Source organism: Thermobia domestica, chromosome 6 (assembly GCF_964235325.1).
Source record: "Thermobia domestica chromosome 6, izTheDome1.hap1.1, whole genome shotgun sequence".
NCBI classification, from domain to species: domain Eukaryota; kingdom Metazoa; phylum Arthropoda; class Insecta; order Zygentoma; family Lepismatidae; genus Thermobia; species Thermobia domestica.
The window spans coordinates 155,685,373-155,702,872 of record NC_137459.1 but is presented as its reverse complement, the minus strand read 5'-3'; the positions used below and the strand labels follow the sequence as shown (position 1 = coordinate 155,702,872).

The following is a 17,500-nucleotide window of genomic DNA, read 5'->3' as shown; positions in this document are numbered from 1 at the left end:
AGATAGTGGAGAAACAGAATCTTGTATGACCGTCATTCCGAATGTGAAGGAATAAAAACAGTGTTGTTGTTTGCTCCCTCCCTACACCATTGTTCATTAATTGAAGCTGGAATGGATATTAGTGATTTCTTTTCATTATTTCTATGTTTATCTCCCGTTCCCCACGCTGCTCTAACGATTGTCTTATTATATGCTTCATGCCCACACATCTTCATGGCCAATAAACCTCGTTTTTAGCCGGAAAATTTTCAACTCTTTGCTACATTTTAAACTGTAATAACTTTTTTATGTTTATTTTTTATTTATTGTTATCATTATTATTATTTGTAAATGTGAATATAAAAATTCCTAATAACCTACTCCGATATACTGTGTTTGCATACATTCCGTGTAGAAATTTTACTATTCTAGTTTTATTGGTTTTTCTATCAGTGGTGGGGAAAAATATTTCAATTTCTCATTTATCCTTGCAGGTAGCGTTCAAAGCCCTTGACGGCCAGTTTGGTCTGTGCTTGCAGTAAAATTTTCAACCTTCTGGACCAATTTGAAGTATATATTCCTTAATAAAATTGGAGGTACTACAATTCTTTATATCAACTCCCATGCACAGTATTTTCGTACATTTTCTGTGCAAATTGCACTATTCTGGTTTGAATAATTTCCCAAAAATTGTGTAGAGACGTAATTTGAAACAAGCTTGACCACAAGGGTGAGCGAAATGTAATAGTATTGTAATTTACTTTTTCACTCTCTTATAGTTAACCGATTGACGCAGAATAGTATATAGTTAATTAAAATTTATATTTTTTTTTATATCAATATTTTTCCTCGTCTCACCTTCCACCACAGTATCCACACATCTTTGCGGCAATGGAAACCTGTCTTCACTGACAAAATTTTAACCCTGCCGTAAAGGAGAAACTGAATTTTCTCTGTTAGTAATTTGTATATACAAATTGTTTGAACGTTGTCGCATGAACTGTGTTTAAGTACGTCTTGTGTAGAACTTTCACTACTCTAGCTTCTACGGTCTCTTTATAATTGAGAAGGAACATGATTTTGTGTTCTCCTCTACACCTTCCGGCTGCGTTCGCAGCTTTCGACGGTCAGCGTGGCCTCTGTTTGCCGTCAAATGTTCAATTTTCTGTAACATTTTAAAGTTTTATTTTATAAAGATGGCGATACAATAATTCTTTTTACGAAGTTCCCTGTAAAGTATGTAGGTTCACGTCTTGCAGAAATTGCATTAATCTGGTATGAATAGTTTCCTTGAAATAGTGCAAAAACTTAATTTGGAATAAAAATTACCACAAGTGAGAGCGAAATGTAAAATTTTTCTTATTTACTTTCTTACTCTATTATAGCTCGCCCACTTAAACAGAAAAGTGTTTGGTGAAATTAAATTTATGTTGTTTTTCTTTTTATCACTATTTTTCTTTTCATTTTCCCTCACAATGTCCGCACATCTTTGCGGACAGCGAAGGTGGTTTTCGCAGACAAAATTTCAACCCTCCGGTAAAAGATACACTGAATTTTGTTTCTTAGAATTGCATATATACAAATTCCTCGTACGTTGTACCATATAACGCGTTTGGTCACGTTTCGAATACAACTTCAACATTTGTTGTCTCTACGGTTTATTTACAATTAACAATAAACCTGATTTGGCATTCTCATATACCGTTGTCGACTGTGTACACTGCAGCTGACGGTGAGCGAAGCCTCTTCTCGCCGTCAAATTTTAGACCTTCTGGTACAACTCAAAGTGGCTTCTCTTTCTGCAAAATTGAACATTTAAAAGCAAAAGCATTCTATGCGTACCTCCATTTAGGTACACCTTTTATAAAAAATAATTCATTATTCTAGCAACAAGTTAAAAAAGAAAGAAAAAAATGAAATAACCGTGATCCCAAGTGTGAGTAATATGTTAAGTTGTTGTAACATGCTTTCTTACTCTACGATTGTTTAGTCATTGAAGCAAAAATTTATATTGGCGTGTAAATTTTGCATTATGGTTTCTTAAAGCATTTTTCCCCTCATATTTTAAGTTACATCTGCCGCTCTAAGCACTGCTACTTGCTTGCATCTTCCACGAAAGTACTTCAGTACACTTTTAACTTGGTGCCAACTATTTAATTTGCAGTGCTGCTCACAACATACCTACGTTTGAAAAGATATATCACGTCTCAATTCTATCTGTGAATTAACAACGATATGTTATTCGGTTCATCGACATTCACATTCTAACATATCTGTCATCAGTCACTTAGCTCATCCCTTAAGTACACGCATATAAGAGGTCCTAATTTTCATACTCGTTCACACGAATATTCAGTTTATTTCATATTACGGGATTGCATGGAACGCTCCTTTGTAAAAAAAAAAAAAAAAAAAAATCCTCCAGGTTTTGATTCCGCTGTCAGCGTTCAATTTCAACTTTAGGCTGGATTTTTAGCTATCTTGTCGATAAGCGGTTAAAGTTTTCATGGGAGATACGTGTTCAACTGTGGGCATAATGACGGCAACCATGAACCATTATGTTGGCAACTATGATACTTTAGTCCGCAATTATGAACGAAAAGTCGGCAACTATGAGCGTTTTGACGGCAACTGTGAGGATTTTGACGGCTAGTGTGAACCATCTGACTGCAACTGTGAGCACTATATCTGCAATTATGAACGAATTGTCGGCAACTATGAGCATTTTGACGGCTTGTGTGAGGATCCTGACGGCAACCGTGAGCTTTTTTTCTTTTTTTGTTTTTTTGCGATGATTCCTTCCACCTACTTCGATGAAAAATGTGTTCGTACATTCTCGGTAGAGATTTCCCTTCTCTAGTTTCACTGGTTTTCTTTCGGTAGTAAAAAAAAACAAAGAAAGAAAGAAAGATAAGGAAAGAAAATTAAAAAAAAGTTTCAAATTCTAATCTACTCTCACCGGCGGTAATCGCAGGTCTTGACGTTAAGCGTGGGCTCGGTTTGCCGTCAAATTTTCAACTTTCTACAACAATTTAGAGTCTCATTTCTTTTAGAAAATGGAGATACAATAGTTCCTTATAATAGTACTCGAGTGCACAATATCCAGGTACAACTTGTGTAGAAAGTACACTTTTCTGGTTGGAAAAGTTTACTTAAAATAATGCAAACACGTAATTTGAAGATAGCCATGACCACAAATGTGAGTGAAAACTAAGTTGTCAAATTTTTTTCTTACTCTGTTATTGCTCGCGTATTGACACAGAATAGTATATTGTAAAATAAAATGTAAATTGATTGTCTTTTTATCGGTATTTTTAAATTACTTTTCCACCAATAATATCCACGTATCTTAGGCGACAGAATTTCAACCCTTCGGTGAAAGTTAAACTGAATATTCATTCATAGAAATTTTGTATACATATTGAAATTCCTTGTACGTTGTCCTATGCATTGTATTTCGATACGTTTCTTGTACAGCTTGTTAGGTTTCCTTCTCATTCTAAAAAAAAAAAAAAAAAAAAAACGGGTTTTTGTGATCTCATGTCACCCTTCCTGGCTGCGGTCGCAGCTCCTCACGGTCAGCGTGTCCTTTTTCTGCCGTCAAAATTTTAACCCTCCGGAACATTTTAAGGTCTCTTATTTTAATAAAATGAGAATACAATACTTCTTTTTACGTACTCCCGTGCAAAGTGTCCTAGTTCATACACTGTACAAATTGCACCATTCTGGTTTGAATAGTTTCCTTAAAATAGTGCAAAAACTTAGTTTCGAATAAAAATGGCCACAAGGGTGAGCGAAATGTAAAATTTCTCCGCACGTTATAAGTTTGCAAAACCGTCCACTTAAATTACATGGGAAATTTCTTCATCCCCACTTTGCACCAACTAAAATTTTAAAAAAATCACTTTTGGAAATTTTGCTGTAGGTTAGTCCCGAAAGCCTACAATCATGCCTAATTTCTTCATTCTAATCCTGCCACAAGTACCTGAACATGTTGGGGTGCAGAAGACGTCCCATATAAATAATATAGGGAAGATTTTTCAATTCCCCATAAAACCACTCTAAAGTTGAAAATTTTCACTTCTTCTGATTTACTTAAGTAACGAAAATGAAATCGTACAAGAATCCCGAATTTCACGTTTGTATTCCAAGTAACTAAACTTTGAGATTACAAGTCCAAATAAGGGCCCATTTAAATAACATGGAGAATTTCTTCATTTTCCCTTTAGACCTCTTAAAAATTAAAAATGTCCACTTTTGGAAATTTTCCCGTGAGTTACTAACGAAAGGCTACAGTTTCGTCAAATATGGTTATTATAACTCTACAGGAAGTGCATCATAATTTGCGGGTGTGAAAGGTGTCGTATACGTAAAGCCTTCGTTGCTTTTCTATTTCGTACGACATTTAGTAATTTTATAAATTTTGAGAACATGTATAAGAATTTTGACGGCAAGTGTGAACCATCTAAGGGCAACTGTGAGCCCTATGTCCGCAATTACGAAGGAAGTGTCGGCTACTATGAGCGCTTTGACGGCAACTGTGAGCCCTGGGTCGGCAATTACGAAGGAAGAGTCGGCAATTATGAGCGCTTTGACTGCACGTGTGAGCATTCTGACACCTAGGATGAGGAATTTGATCACTAGTGTCATACCTTTGACAATAAGCAAGGACCATTTTTCATTCACTATGAACCGTATGTTCGCAATTATGAACAAAAAGTCGGCAACTAGGAGGGTTTTGACGGGTACTGTGAGTCCTGGGTCGTCAATTATGAACGATTAGTCGGCAACTGTGAGCATTTTGGCGGTAAGTGTGAGCATTCTGACACCTTGCATGAGGATTCTGACGACAACTGTGATATCTTTGACAACAAGCAAGGACCACTTTGTCATCCACTATGAACCGTATGTCCTCAATTATGAACGAATAGTCGGCAACAATGAGCACTTTAGCGATAAGTGTGAGGATTCTGACGGTTTTTGTGAGGAATCAGACGGCAACTATGAGCCTTTTGACAACAATCATGAACCATTGAACTTACACTATCAGACCTATGTTTAATATTATGAATGAAAAGTCGGCAACTATGAGCGTTTTGACGGCAAGTGTGAGCCCTATATCCGCAATTATGAACGTATAGTCTGCAACTATGAGCATTTTAACGGTAAGTGTGAGGAATCTGACGGGAAATATGAGCCTTTTGAGAGCAAACATAAACCATTCTTTCTAACACTATCACCCGTGTATTTTATATTATGAATGAAAAGTCGGCAACTATGAGCGTGGTGACAGCGAGCGTTAGCAGTTTCAGGTTTGTGTGAAAATTGTCGAGGCAATGGTGACTATTTGGAAGATAAACATAAACCAGTATGTCGGCAACTATGAACCCTTGGTCCGCAATTATGAGCGAAAAGTCGGCAACTATGATTGTTTTGACGGCAACCGTGAGCCCTATGTCGGCAACTATGAGCGCTTTGACGGCAAGTGTGAGTATACTGACTGCTTTTGTGAGGATTGTAACTGCAACTCTGAGCCTTTTGACAGCAAGCAAGAACCACTTTCTCTTCCCATGTGAGCCCTATGTTTGCAATTATGAACGAATAGTCGGTAACTATGAGCGTTTTGACGGCAAGTGTGAGCATTGTGACGCCTTGTGTGACGATTCTGACGGCATCTGTGAGCCATTTGTCGGGAATTATAATCTTTTATGTCGGCAACTATGAACGAAAAGTCGGCAACTATGAACATTCTGACGGCAAGTGTGAGCAATTTGACGTCTACTGTGAAGATTCTGACGGCAACTCGGAGCATTTTGAGTGCAACTATTAACCATTATGTGTGAAATTAGACGCTCTGAGGGCCTTTCTGAGCATTTTGACGGCACCTATAATGCTTCGGTCGGCATCTATGAACCACATTTCGGGAACAGTGGGTAATCTGACGGGAACTGTGAACATTGTTGTTGGCGACTTTTCACCCAGCATAACCTTAGGATATGACGGCAACCGTGGCTTCGTTTGCTATCATTTTTGTTATTCTGTGATTTTTCGTGACTGGTGTGCAATCGAGAGGAATCTCATCAGTATAAGAGGTATGGTAGTCAGCAAGCCTCCTCTATAATTAGATTAGGTTAGGCTGGCTTACACTTTCAAATTGTTCACAGAAGTTAGGTGACTGTAAAAGTTATGAAGTTGTGTGTGTCGTATTCTGTAACGGTTTATATATATATATATACTGGATGTCAAATCACGTTTTCCCACCTTTGTGTGGGATGTATACGGCAACCGTGGCTGCATTCGCCGTCATGGTCAAAAAGAGGCCGCGCAACGCAGGCAATTTCAAGACAGATATAGTATCGAGAGGAATCTCTACACTATAGGAGGTAGGGTAGTGGACAAGCCTTCTATATAAACATTTCCTTTAAATTGTTCTCGGAGGTTGGAGAGACCGCTAATGGTATTGCTTTCTAAATGAGGCTTACCTTTTTCTCTCCGCGGCTTAGTCTGTCGAGAAATCTTGACTTCTGACCACAGACAGAAAGCTAATCTTCGCAAGAGGCGGAAATGGCTAAATTGGGTAGGGAAGCAACAGACTGGTTGGTTCCTTTATGGGAGTCTAAACGCACTATCGCTGTTGGTGTTGGTTAATTTTGAAGGCGGACTAATATCGGCGGATGGTAGTGTAGGCTCAAAAGGAATTTTATCAGCCTCAGGCTAGAACCCTGGGATGCTATTGAAAGGGGTCCTAGCCGGCCAAGGAGGAAAGGAAGTTGCAAACCTTGTTGCTGCCTGGGAGGAATGCTTCATCGAGATGTGCGCCCATGGGCGGACCTATTAAAGGGCATGCAGTGCGTGTTTGCCAGCACGCCTAATGTTGTCCAAAAACTTCCTCGTATTTTTGAAAAGAATGTCAGAAACCTTGACCGGACGGCTGTTTCTAAGAGAGCACGTGGCGATGGGGAATGTGCGATTTAGGCTCTCATACGGAAGTACCTGCCGTTTACGGGAAGGAGGCAATCGTTCTTAACCCGAGGCCTAGCCTGTCGATCACGCCTTCGGGCAATTGACTTCTGGCCGATGCCGTTTTGTGCGGTTACTGAATGCGAAGTATACTTGAACGGAAGCTACTGTCACACCCAGAGGACACGAGTAATACTTATTTCATTGGAGCAGAAGTCTAAATGTGCTTTTGTGGGTACCCTTATAGTCAGTTCTAACGGGAGCCAGACACTTACAAAGGTAGACTTATTCTGGTAGAAAAGGAGTCTTTAAAAGTGCTCTGTCGGATGTACCGGCAACGTGTGGAAAGAAGCTGTTGTAACCCAAGGACACAAGTAGGCTTGTTCCATTGGATTGGGAGTCTAATATGCTCTTGGGGCTGTCACACGGCCAATATTAGCGGGAGCTAGTCACCGCAAGAGTAGGCTTATTCCAGCGGAACAGATGTCTAAAATGCTTGGTCGGGTGTAGCTTTCCTATCCTTTGTTAGAACGCTGTGTTGGTTGTGTCCAACACTTTCCGGCTTTTTAGTAGGTCAATTCCCTGGTTGATCCTGCCAGCAGTCATATGCTTGTCTCAAAGATTAAGCCATTCATGTCTCAATGCAAGCAAAAAACAACGTGAAACCGCGAATAGCTCATTAAATCAGTTATGGCTCCTTGGTGGCTCTGAATAACTTTGGGCTGATCGCACGGTCTCTGTACCGGCGACGCATCTTTCAAATCTCTGCCTTATCAACTGTCGATGGTAGGTTCTGCGCCTACCATGGTTGTTACGGGTAACGGGGAATCAGGGTTCGATTCCGGAGAGGGAGCCTGAGAAACGGCTACCACATCCAAGGAAGACAGCAGGCGTGCAAATTACCCACTCCCAGCACGGGGAGGTAGTGACGAAAAATAACGATACGGGACTCATCCGAGGCCTCGTAATCGGAATGAATACACTTTAAATCCTTTAATGAGAATCTATCGGAGGGCAAGTCTGGTGCCAGCCGCCGCGATAATTCCAGCTCCGATAGCGTATATTAAAGTTCTTGCGGTTAAAAAGCTCGTAGTTGGATCTGGGTCTCGGACGATCGGTTCGCCACCCGGCGTTTAACTGATCGTTCCGGACGGCCTGCCGGTTTTTCCTTTTTCGGTGCTCTTCATTGAGTGTCTTGATTGGTCGGCACGTTTACTTTGAGCAAATTAGAGTGCTCAAAGCAGGCCGTGTCGCCTGAATGTTCGGTTATTGAAATAATGTAATAGGACCTCAGTTCTAAACATAAAAAACTAAAAAAAATCGAAGCCATACTAATAAACAACATAAAAAATCCCAACAACATAAAAAATAACTATCAAAACGAATTAAAAATAACATAAATGAGATTTTTACAAATATAAAATTAATAATATCTCAAGACAATAACTCCAGAAAGAATATGATTACATACACTTATTGATACATACATTATTTAACTTACTCTCTTCTTATTCATTAATTCATTTTTCCCTTCATTTTGATTAAAATGTTTATTTATTAATTTTTAACCAAACTTCTTTTTTTTTGTTTATTTATTTTCCAATATTTTTTATTTTAATTATTTTTTTTTATTTTTTAATGTTTTTCTTTTTTCTTTTTTATTTCTTTCCTAATATTTCTTCTCTTTTTATATATATGCATATATATATATTTTAAATTCTTTTCATTTTTAGTCCTTTTTTCTTGTTTTTTTATGCAAGCAAAATTCATTTCTTCCTGGATAATAATATATATAAAAACATAAAATACACCTTAAAAATTTACATATTTTAAAATAAACACAAGATATCAAAGATTAACCTTTTTTCTTAAAATATACATATGTCATTTACAAAATCCTTACAAATCAATATATACTGTCATTTGCATAATCAATATATACTGTATCCAAACATGTTATAATTTATATAATTTACTTTCTTTTTTCCCCTCTTATTTTTATTCCCTTTTCCTCATTTGATCCCTTTACTCCTTTTCATCACTGTACTATTCCTTTTCTTTCTTTCGTTATCACTTTTTATAAACATACTCAAACTTTATATATAAAAAAACTAACTAAAAAGAGAAAGAATTATTTAAAATAATCTAAATGACAATTAAGAATTTCTACCGAAGATTTTATAATATACTTTATCATACGCCTTTGCAAAAATCTTGGCACATTGAATCTGCGAAAAAACCCATTAAGGGATTTAGGAATACTACCCCTTGAGCCCAAAACAATCGGGATAACTTCAACAGTATATTCATTATTAAAATATCCTTTTAACACATCATATTTACTACTTTTTTCCTCAATTGCTCTTTCTTCCATTTTAGATTCTTCAAATCTTATGGTGGCATCACATATAAAACGTTTATTATCTTTTGCAACAACCAAGTCGGGTTTAAGTTTACCATCGTTAACCTCAAACTCTGGTTCTTTACTTACTCTATACCATATAATCTCAAAATGCTTTATCAAAATAGCAACTACCCTGTCGTCTCTTTGAATACGACGACCTGCATGAGCGATACATTTACCCAGTACATGTGACATAGATTCAACCGGTTCACTACATGCTCTACAGGACACATTGATGTCTTTATCCACTCTAGCTAGAGTAGTCTTAACACCTCATTTTAAGAACATCGATAAACCGATTATCTGGTAATGTATCTGCAAATAAAAAGTTATTAGAAATCGGGCTATTACAAAAATATTCAATGCCTCTACCTTGAGCTTCCTTTGTTTTCCAGATATCGGTAAATTCATTCTTCAACCTCATCTTGGTTGCACGTAAACTTGCAAATTATAGGGCCTTTCAATTTGAAATTTATTGAGGATTTTGTCCGATACCATTCAAATTACTCATATACATATCTTTCAAAAAATCATCTTTACCGTAAGCTCTAAGTGTGTATATAAATTTCAATTGAGCCAATAAAATGATATTCACCATATTAGGGAAACCAAGACCTCCATCCCTTTTTTTTAGTATACAACACTGAATCAATAGTAGAGGGGTGAAGGTGAAGCCAGCGTTTAATATACCCTCGTACCATATCATCTACCTGTTTAAGGTAAGTAGATGTAGCAAAACTAGATATCCAAATATAAAAGAATTTGGGTAACAAATATGTTTCTAGTAACTTAATTTTTTGCCTTGGCTTTAACTCTAATTTCCCTAATCGTACAAGCATTCGTTCCAAATTTCCAAGCTGCCACTTATTCTCAACACCTTTAGCCAATGTATATTGGCAGCCTAGATACATAAAGGGCTCTTCTACGGTTATCGTTTTAATTCCACAACCATCTAACTTTAAGTTAGTATCAACACTAGACCATGTTCGACCTCTGGGTGAGACCCCAAAAGAGAGACATTTATCGACAGAAATCCTCAATCCAATTTCACTTATATAAGTAGAAAACCAATCTAACAATTTGTAATTCAGCTTCTGATTTCGCCATAAGCATAACGTCATTCGCATATGCTGCTATTGAGTTCTTTATACTACCTAAATCGAGGCCACAATCACCATTATACATATGTCTTATTACAGAATCTAACACCAGGTTAAATAACAAAGGACTCAAGGGGTCTCCCTGCCTTACACCGCGTAATACCCTGACCGTTACATCAGTACTAGTAAAAATTGTAGTATTATCACTATACAAATCCTCAATTATTTTAACGAAGCCAACAGGAATATATCTTTTTTGCAAGGCAAATATGCTGGCCTAATGTGGGATAGAATCAAATGCTTTCTGCACATCAATAAGAACGCCAACAAAACTTTTATTTGTCTTCCCCAATTTAATTAGGGTATCCAACATAAGCAATTTAACATCGTACTGCTTAAAACAATAAATCCCCTTTGCGCTTCATGAAGATTTAACACAGGAGATAATCTTACCTCCAACAAGCCTGAAAAAAGCCTACACATAATAGATGAAATTGTAATTGGTCTCCAATTTGACATCGAAGACAAATCCTTTCCTACCTTAGGAATTCAAGTAGTCTTATTCCTTTTCCAGGCTGTGGGTACCTTACCGTTAATTAATATTACATTATATAATTTGCTTAATAAATAAACAACTAAAGGTTTGTTTATTTGCTCCTTCTTAAGGCCATCAAAACCAGGTGATGTATTTCCCTGTAACTTCTTAACCCTTTTATAAATTTGAGTAGTAGTAATAGGAGTAAATAGAGACTTTTTCACTGTACTTTCCAATTTATCTTCATACAAATATTTAGCAGTACATTTACCATGTTGACCCCAAAGTTGACTATAAAAACTCTGCATATCATCAGGTTCTGGAGAACCTCTTTCATCAACGTTAGTACGATCCTCAAAAATCAATGTGGCCAACTTAGCGGGATTGCTTATATACATGTCTTGAACGTTAGCATATTTACCCTGTTTTGACAAACAATTTATACCTTTTTTCCACCAACATTATTTTTTCCGATAGCAATCATTTTCTTACCACCGATAATTTGAATAAATTTATTATACCAACTGTCTAAGACATCCGTTTCAACATGCACACCGTTTAGTAAGTTATTTATTTCAAAATCCAAACCTAACCAATCCTCTTTCAAATTTTCAACATAGAGGGAATTACAATAATCCTGAATATCTAATATTATATCCCTCGTTACACCCACAGATTCAAAACTATTATTTTCCCCACTAACCAGCGGCTGAGGTTCCAACATATTTGTTACAGATTGACTATCATTTTCCAATCCAACAACCTCTCATCCAACAGGAACACTCACCTCAGTAATAATACCCACCTCGTTCATATTATTTCTTTGAATAACACCATTATGTTCATTAAATTTATTAGAGTAATATCTTACTTGGTCTTCCAACTCTAATTCTAACCATAAGAAGCTCTTCTTCCTTCTCCTCTCTCTCCTTTGCTTTCCGTACAATATCAACTTTTTCTTCATTTAATCTATTCAAATCTATCTCTAAACTTTACATCTGACACTTTAATTTTTGAATCTGGAGCTTCAACATTGAGATTTCTTTTCCTTTAACTTCTATTTCTTTCTGACTATAACCATTCATTCTCATTAACTCATTTACACAATCCTGGTCCTTACTACTGATTCTTTCCTCTCCCTCCAATCTCATTCGTAAATTTTACAACTCCTTTTCCTAATCTATCATCTCCCTCCTAATCCCTTCTATTTCTCCATCTACATCTCTATAAATTCTATCTTTTTCTTTGAGTATTTGTTCTTGTACTTTTTCGTTAATTACATTAATTAAAGGAATTGACGGAAGGGCACCACCAGGAGTGGGGCCTGCGGCTTAATTTGACTCAACACGGGAAACCTCACCAGGCCCGGACACTGGAAGGATTGACAGATTGAGAGATCTGTCTTGATTCAGTGGGTGGTGGTGCATGGCCGTTCTTAGTTGGTGGAGCGATTTGTCTGGTTAATTCCGATAACGAACGAGAGACTAGCCTGCTAACAAGGCGTTGGAATGTTTTTTTCCAACGTTCATGTCTTCTTAGAGGGACAGGCTGCCTCTAGCAGCACGAGCTTGAGCAATAACAGGTCTGTGATGCCCTTAGATGTTCTGGGCCGCACGCGCGCCACACTGAAAGAATCAACGTGTCTTCCCTGACCGAAAGGTCCGGGTAACCCGCTGAACCTCCTTCGTGCTAGGGATTGAGGCTTGCAATTATGTCCCATAAACGAGGAATTCCCAGTAAGCGCAAGTCATAAGCTTGCGTTGATTACGTCCCTGCCCTTTGTACACACCGCCCGTCGCTACTACCGATTGAATGATTTAGTGAGGCCTTCGGACTGATACCCGGCACCTCCATTCTTGCGGTGGTACCGACGTGTCGGAAAGATGGCCAAAGTTGATCATTTAGAGGAAGTAAAAGTCGTAACAGGTTTTCCGTATGAGAACCTGCGGAAGGATCATTATCAATTCATCACCACTGCGGTGGCTGATGTCAAAAGTTTCTTATTAGTGTGTCGTATCAGTTAGATTGACACAGTTGAACGGGAGCCACTGATCTTGACAGCGAAGGAGAGGAAGGTGAGCCGTGTCTTCCCTACAGTTGGGAAGCGAGCAGAAAGAACGGGAGCCACTGTCATCGGCGAGGGTAGCGTAGGCTACCTGTTGACACAGGCCGTGTGTCATCTAAGGATTGGAGCAGGCTTATTTCGGTGGAGCAGAAGTCTTGAAAAGACTAAGAGAGTAAGACTTATTCCATCGGAGCAGGAGCGTTTAAAATGCTTGTGGCGGATGTCGGGTGCTGGGGTAGAACGGAAGCTTGTCCTCCAAGAACTCGAGTAGCCTGTGACTGCTTTGTGGGAGAAGTCTTGAAAAGGCTCTGAGGAGAAAGGATTACACGGTAGTAGCACAAGAAGCCTTTAATACGCTCTGGTCGGGCGACTAGAGCTAGAATTCGCTGCTTTGTAGGCCAGTATCCTTTTCTCTTCAAGATGGCCTTCAATGTAAAACTGGTAGCCATGATTTTTGGCTACAAACTCATGGGCAGCCTAAGATTATTCCTTATGATGCAGGGAAAGGCGTTCGAATGAACACGCCCAGCTTTGTGGTTAGTGACCGCAGCTGACGGGGCCAAACAGGTGGCAGTGCGGCCCCCGATGCGGTAAGTCAAACGAACTTTAATGTCTTGCACGGCATAAGTGAAATGCTGTTGTAGAATTTTTACAACCCTGAACGGTGGATCACTTGGCTCGTGGCTATTCCAGAACCGGGCAGCGGAACCGTATTGTACGGATCCTCACAGGTTCGTCAGGGTAACCTAACAGGACTCTGAGACGCCGTCGGGAGCTCTGGAAAGAGTTTAATTTTCTGTTTCAGCGTTCACGTTCCCTGGAAGCATTTCGCATGGAGATAGGGAATAGAACGCGAAGAGCACCGCAGTTGCAGCGGTGTCCAGAGAGTCCCGATGGACCTTGAAAATCCGAGAGAGGGACACGTGGAGGTGCGCCCGATCGTACCCATATCCGCAGCAGGTCTCCAAGGTGAAGAGCCTCTAGTCGATAGATTAATGTAGGTAAGGGAAGTCGGCAAATCCGATCCGTAACTTCGGGATAAGGATTGGCTCTGAAAATCGGGGCTAGTCGGGCTTGGTCGGGAAGTGGGTTGTTCGCTGACTTGCCCGGCCTGGGCGAGGTGACGTTCAAGGGTTACACCTTGTTCCTTAACCGAGTTCGGTCCCGTGCCTTGGCCTCCCACGGATCCAGGTTTGTCCTATTTTATTATAATCATAGTAAAATAATTTTTTATAAGGGACACAAAGTTAGATCTAACATAAAAGGTGGTATATTGCATTCATTGATTTATCTTTTTCTGAATTAAAAGCGTAAAGAAAATCCTTTCTTTGACTTAAGGTTAGTCCTACTCTATTAGTACTGCAGTACAATAGTTGTTATTTAAAGTATAAAGTTAAACATCATGCAAGAAGATAAATGCTTTATTTGAGGATGGATAAGTCTTTTCATTAAAAAAAGAGTAATTTTAAATATCAAAATTTAGCACAGTCGAGTTAATTTTTTTAAGGTTTACATTAAATAATTTGACTATATTTACTGTTTTTTTATAAGAACTTGTCACGATCAGAAAAGTTTAGATGTAAATGTGGTAATCCTTTTATATCAATATATGGCCTAGGTCTCAGGCACACCTCTATTCGAATATTTTAGCTATTGACTTATTAATCAATCTTAAACCATTGGTTGTAAGAGGTATAAACTAACCCATTTTATGTTTTGACTAGTATGTTTATCATAATTTGTTTTAATTTGATGTAGATACATTATTACTGGCTGTAATCCTGCTTATGTCTAGTTTCACCTTAGTTACGATACAGGTATTTGTTGATTATTTGTATGTCTCCTGGTTGTTACTTATTCAGTATATTGGTAACTGTCACATAAGATGAAAGGCACCATATATATTATATATCCAATTGAGGAAACCATTATAGAGTGCCCCAGTTACCGTAATGAGGTATTTTTAAATATGAAAGGGTTCGATTCACATCCTGAAACTAAGCATAAGGGTAAATATCGGTTCAAGTGCCGCCAATGTAAGAAACTATTTGAGAAATTCCATAATATGACATGTCATATTCCCAAATGCTCTGTGGAAAAAGTAGAAGGCAATTTTCGTTGTCGGTACTGCCCGAGGACATTTACATCTAGTCATGGGAGAGGAACCATACAAGACAAGAACATCCTAATGAGAGGAATGTTGAGAAAATTACAAAAAAAAAAATCCAGACAAATACCGGGAGCAGGACCAAAATGGACGAACGAAGAGGTCGAATTGTTCATCAAGGTGGCAAATACGAATAAAGGGAGTAAAGATCTAAATGCCATCCCAGCCGATCATTTCCAGGGGCGAACGGCTAATAAAATTCGAGACAAAAAGAAACATCTTATACGAATAGGTAGAATATCCATTAAAGATAATAGTAACTCCATAGAGAGTGAAAGAAAAAAATCAAAAGAAAATACGGTGATAGGGAACGCACAGAGATGGATGACGAATCATAAAGTGAACAGGAGGACAAACATAGTCTAAGGACCAAACGTCGAAAAACACAAGAGTCTGATGACCGTAGCCATAATAAATTGACAGCTGCAGCAAGAAGACGAAGAATTATAAGATTAATGATTTCATCAGATGAGGAAGAGGAGAATGAAGAAACTCCGAACAAACCAACGTCTCCTAAACCCTTGGAAAAAGATAAATTAATTTAAAAATTTGAAGAATTGAATCTTGATGAATATAACAAGGAAAGGGAGGAAGAAATATTTGGAGATAGGATAAGACAGAACGTTGATGCTAACAGTACAAACGAGTGCAGTATTATCAGCATAACAGGAGAAAACTTAGAACCAACTGTAACCAAACATGAAATGGAAGAGTTTAATGTAGAAGAAATGACAGGAACTTTATCCGTTAACCAAGAAAAAGAAAATCCATTCGAAGGCAGTAGTGATTCACTAGGTGTGGACATCCTAGGAAATATAATCACTGAAAGAAGACAATCCCTAATTAAAATGGAATTAAATAAACAAGCTAATATGGAGTCAAAAAAAGCAAGACGAAAGTTGGAAGAAAGAAGAGGATGATACGGAAAGAGCAAATAAAACTTTGGTTTGGACGTTGGACGAGGCCATGGCAACAGATCTATCACAGGAGAAGAGGAATGAAGAAATCTCCACAGATAAAAATAAAAAGTACAAGGATGAAGTTAAGGAGCCTGAAAATAACAGTCGCAGATGGAGTAGTGTTACTCCAATTAGACGAAGAGTGCTATACAAGAAGGCGAATGAAATCCGACGCAGGTCATATGAGAGCAAATATGAAGACTATTTTACCAAAGAAGAAAGATTCATAGACGAATACATTAATGAATTAAATATAGAAAAAAGAATCAAAGACTATGAATTGAGAAGTATGACGAATGATGGAACTGACTAAGAACTCAAGCAAAAACGAGAGGAGGAAACTAATGAAATAAGCAGAGAACACCGAGAAGATGATATTGCAAGCCAGAAGTCCAACAAAGAGGAAGACAAAAGGGACTCTAACTCTACCAATATATGGACAGACAGCCAGATAGAGGTAGTGCAAGATAGATTTCAGAGCCTCCTTAATTACGAAAATAAATTTCAGAAAGTGGATATGGGAAATTCCCCCCCCCCTACCCAAGAAGCAATTCTAGAATTGTTGTCAACACCTTTGGCAGTAGAACAGAAGGATGTTACAAAAAATTCAATTTTAAGGAACATCGAGGACCTGCTGCTAGAGGAGGAGGTAGAAGATAAGGAAAATGAAGAAACACTGGATCAACTTAAATTCCAGAGCAAATAGACAACTTATGGAATATCTACCAAATCCTGAGGGATACATTGGATGGTAAACTTACACTGGGGATAGCGGAACTCAGTGTGTTAAATGACAGAATGGTGGATATTCTTTAAAAAAGAATGACAATGTTAACGAAGAGACAAAACCCGGAGCAAGAAGAAATAAAGGCAACAGGAAATACGGAGCAGGCAATAGCAAAGTAAAACAATATGCAAGAACCCAAGAAATGTTTCGTAGGAATCCAGGTGCACTGGCAAACAAGATTATGAATAACAATTTAAGCGAACTAACATAGGAAGATAGTGTTAGACCTCCAGATGAGGATATCAGGAAGTTGTACAGTAACCTATGGGAAACTAAAGGCACCTGTAAAATTGAATTTTCCAAACATCAAGTGGACGAAACTGTGAAGAATGGACTCTTACCTCCAATTAGTAGGGCAGAGATTATTAATAAATTGAAAAAACAAAAAGCTAAATCAGCCCCGGGAAATGACGGGATTAGAAAGAAGCACATAGACACTCTAGAAATCATTGATACACTAGAAGCTCTCTTCAATGTAGAGTTAAAATTGGGTAGTATCCCAAGTAGCTGGAAGCTCAACAGAACGACACTGATTCCGAAATAA

The 17,500-nt window shown here is 38.1% G+C and overlaps 2 pseudogenes; both read left to right on the top strand.

The window, feature by feature from the left end:
• Positions 1–7,518: 7,518 nt before the first annotated feature.
• On the top strand, positions 7,519–8,385 carry LOC145688633 (small subunit ribosomal RNA; annotated as a pseudogene).
• A 3,864-nt stretch (positions 8,386–12,249) lies between these two features.
• Positions 12,250–12,930, top strand: LOC145688620 (small subunit ribosomal RNA; annotated as a pseudogene).
• The last annotated feature ends 4,570 nt before the right edge of the window (positions 12,931–17,500 follow it).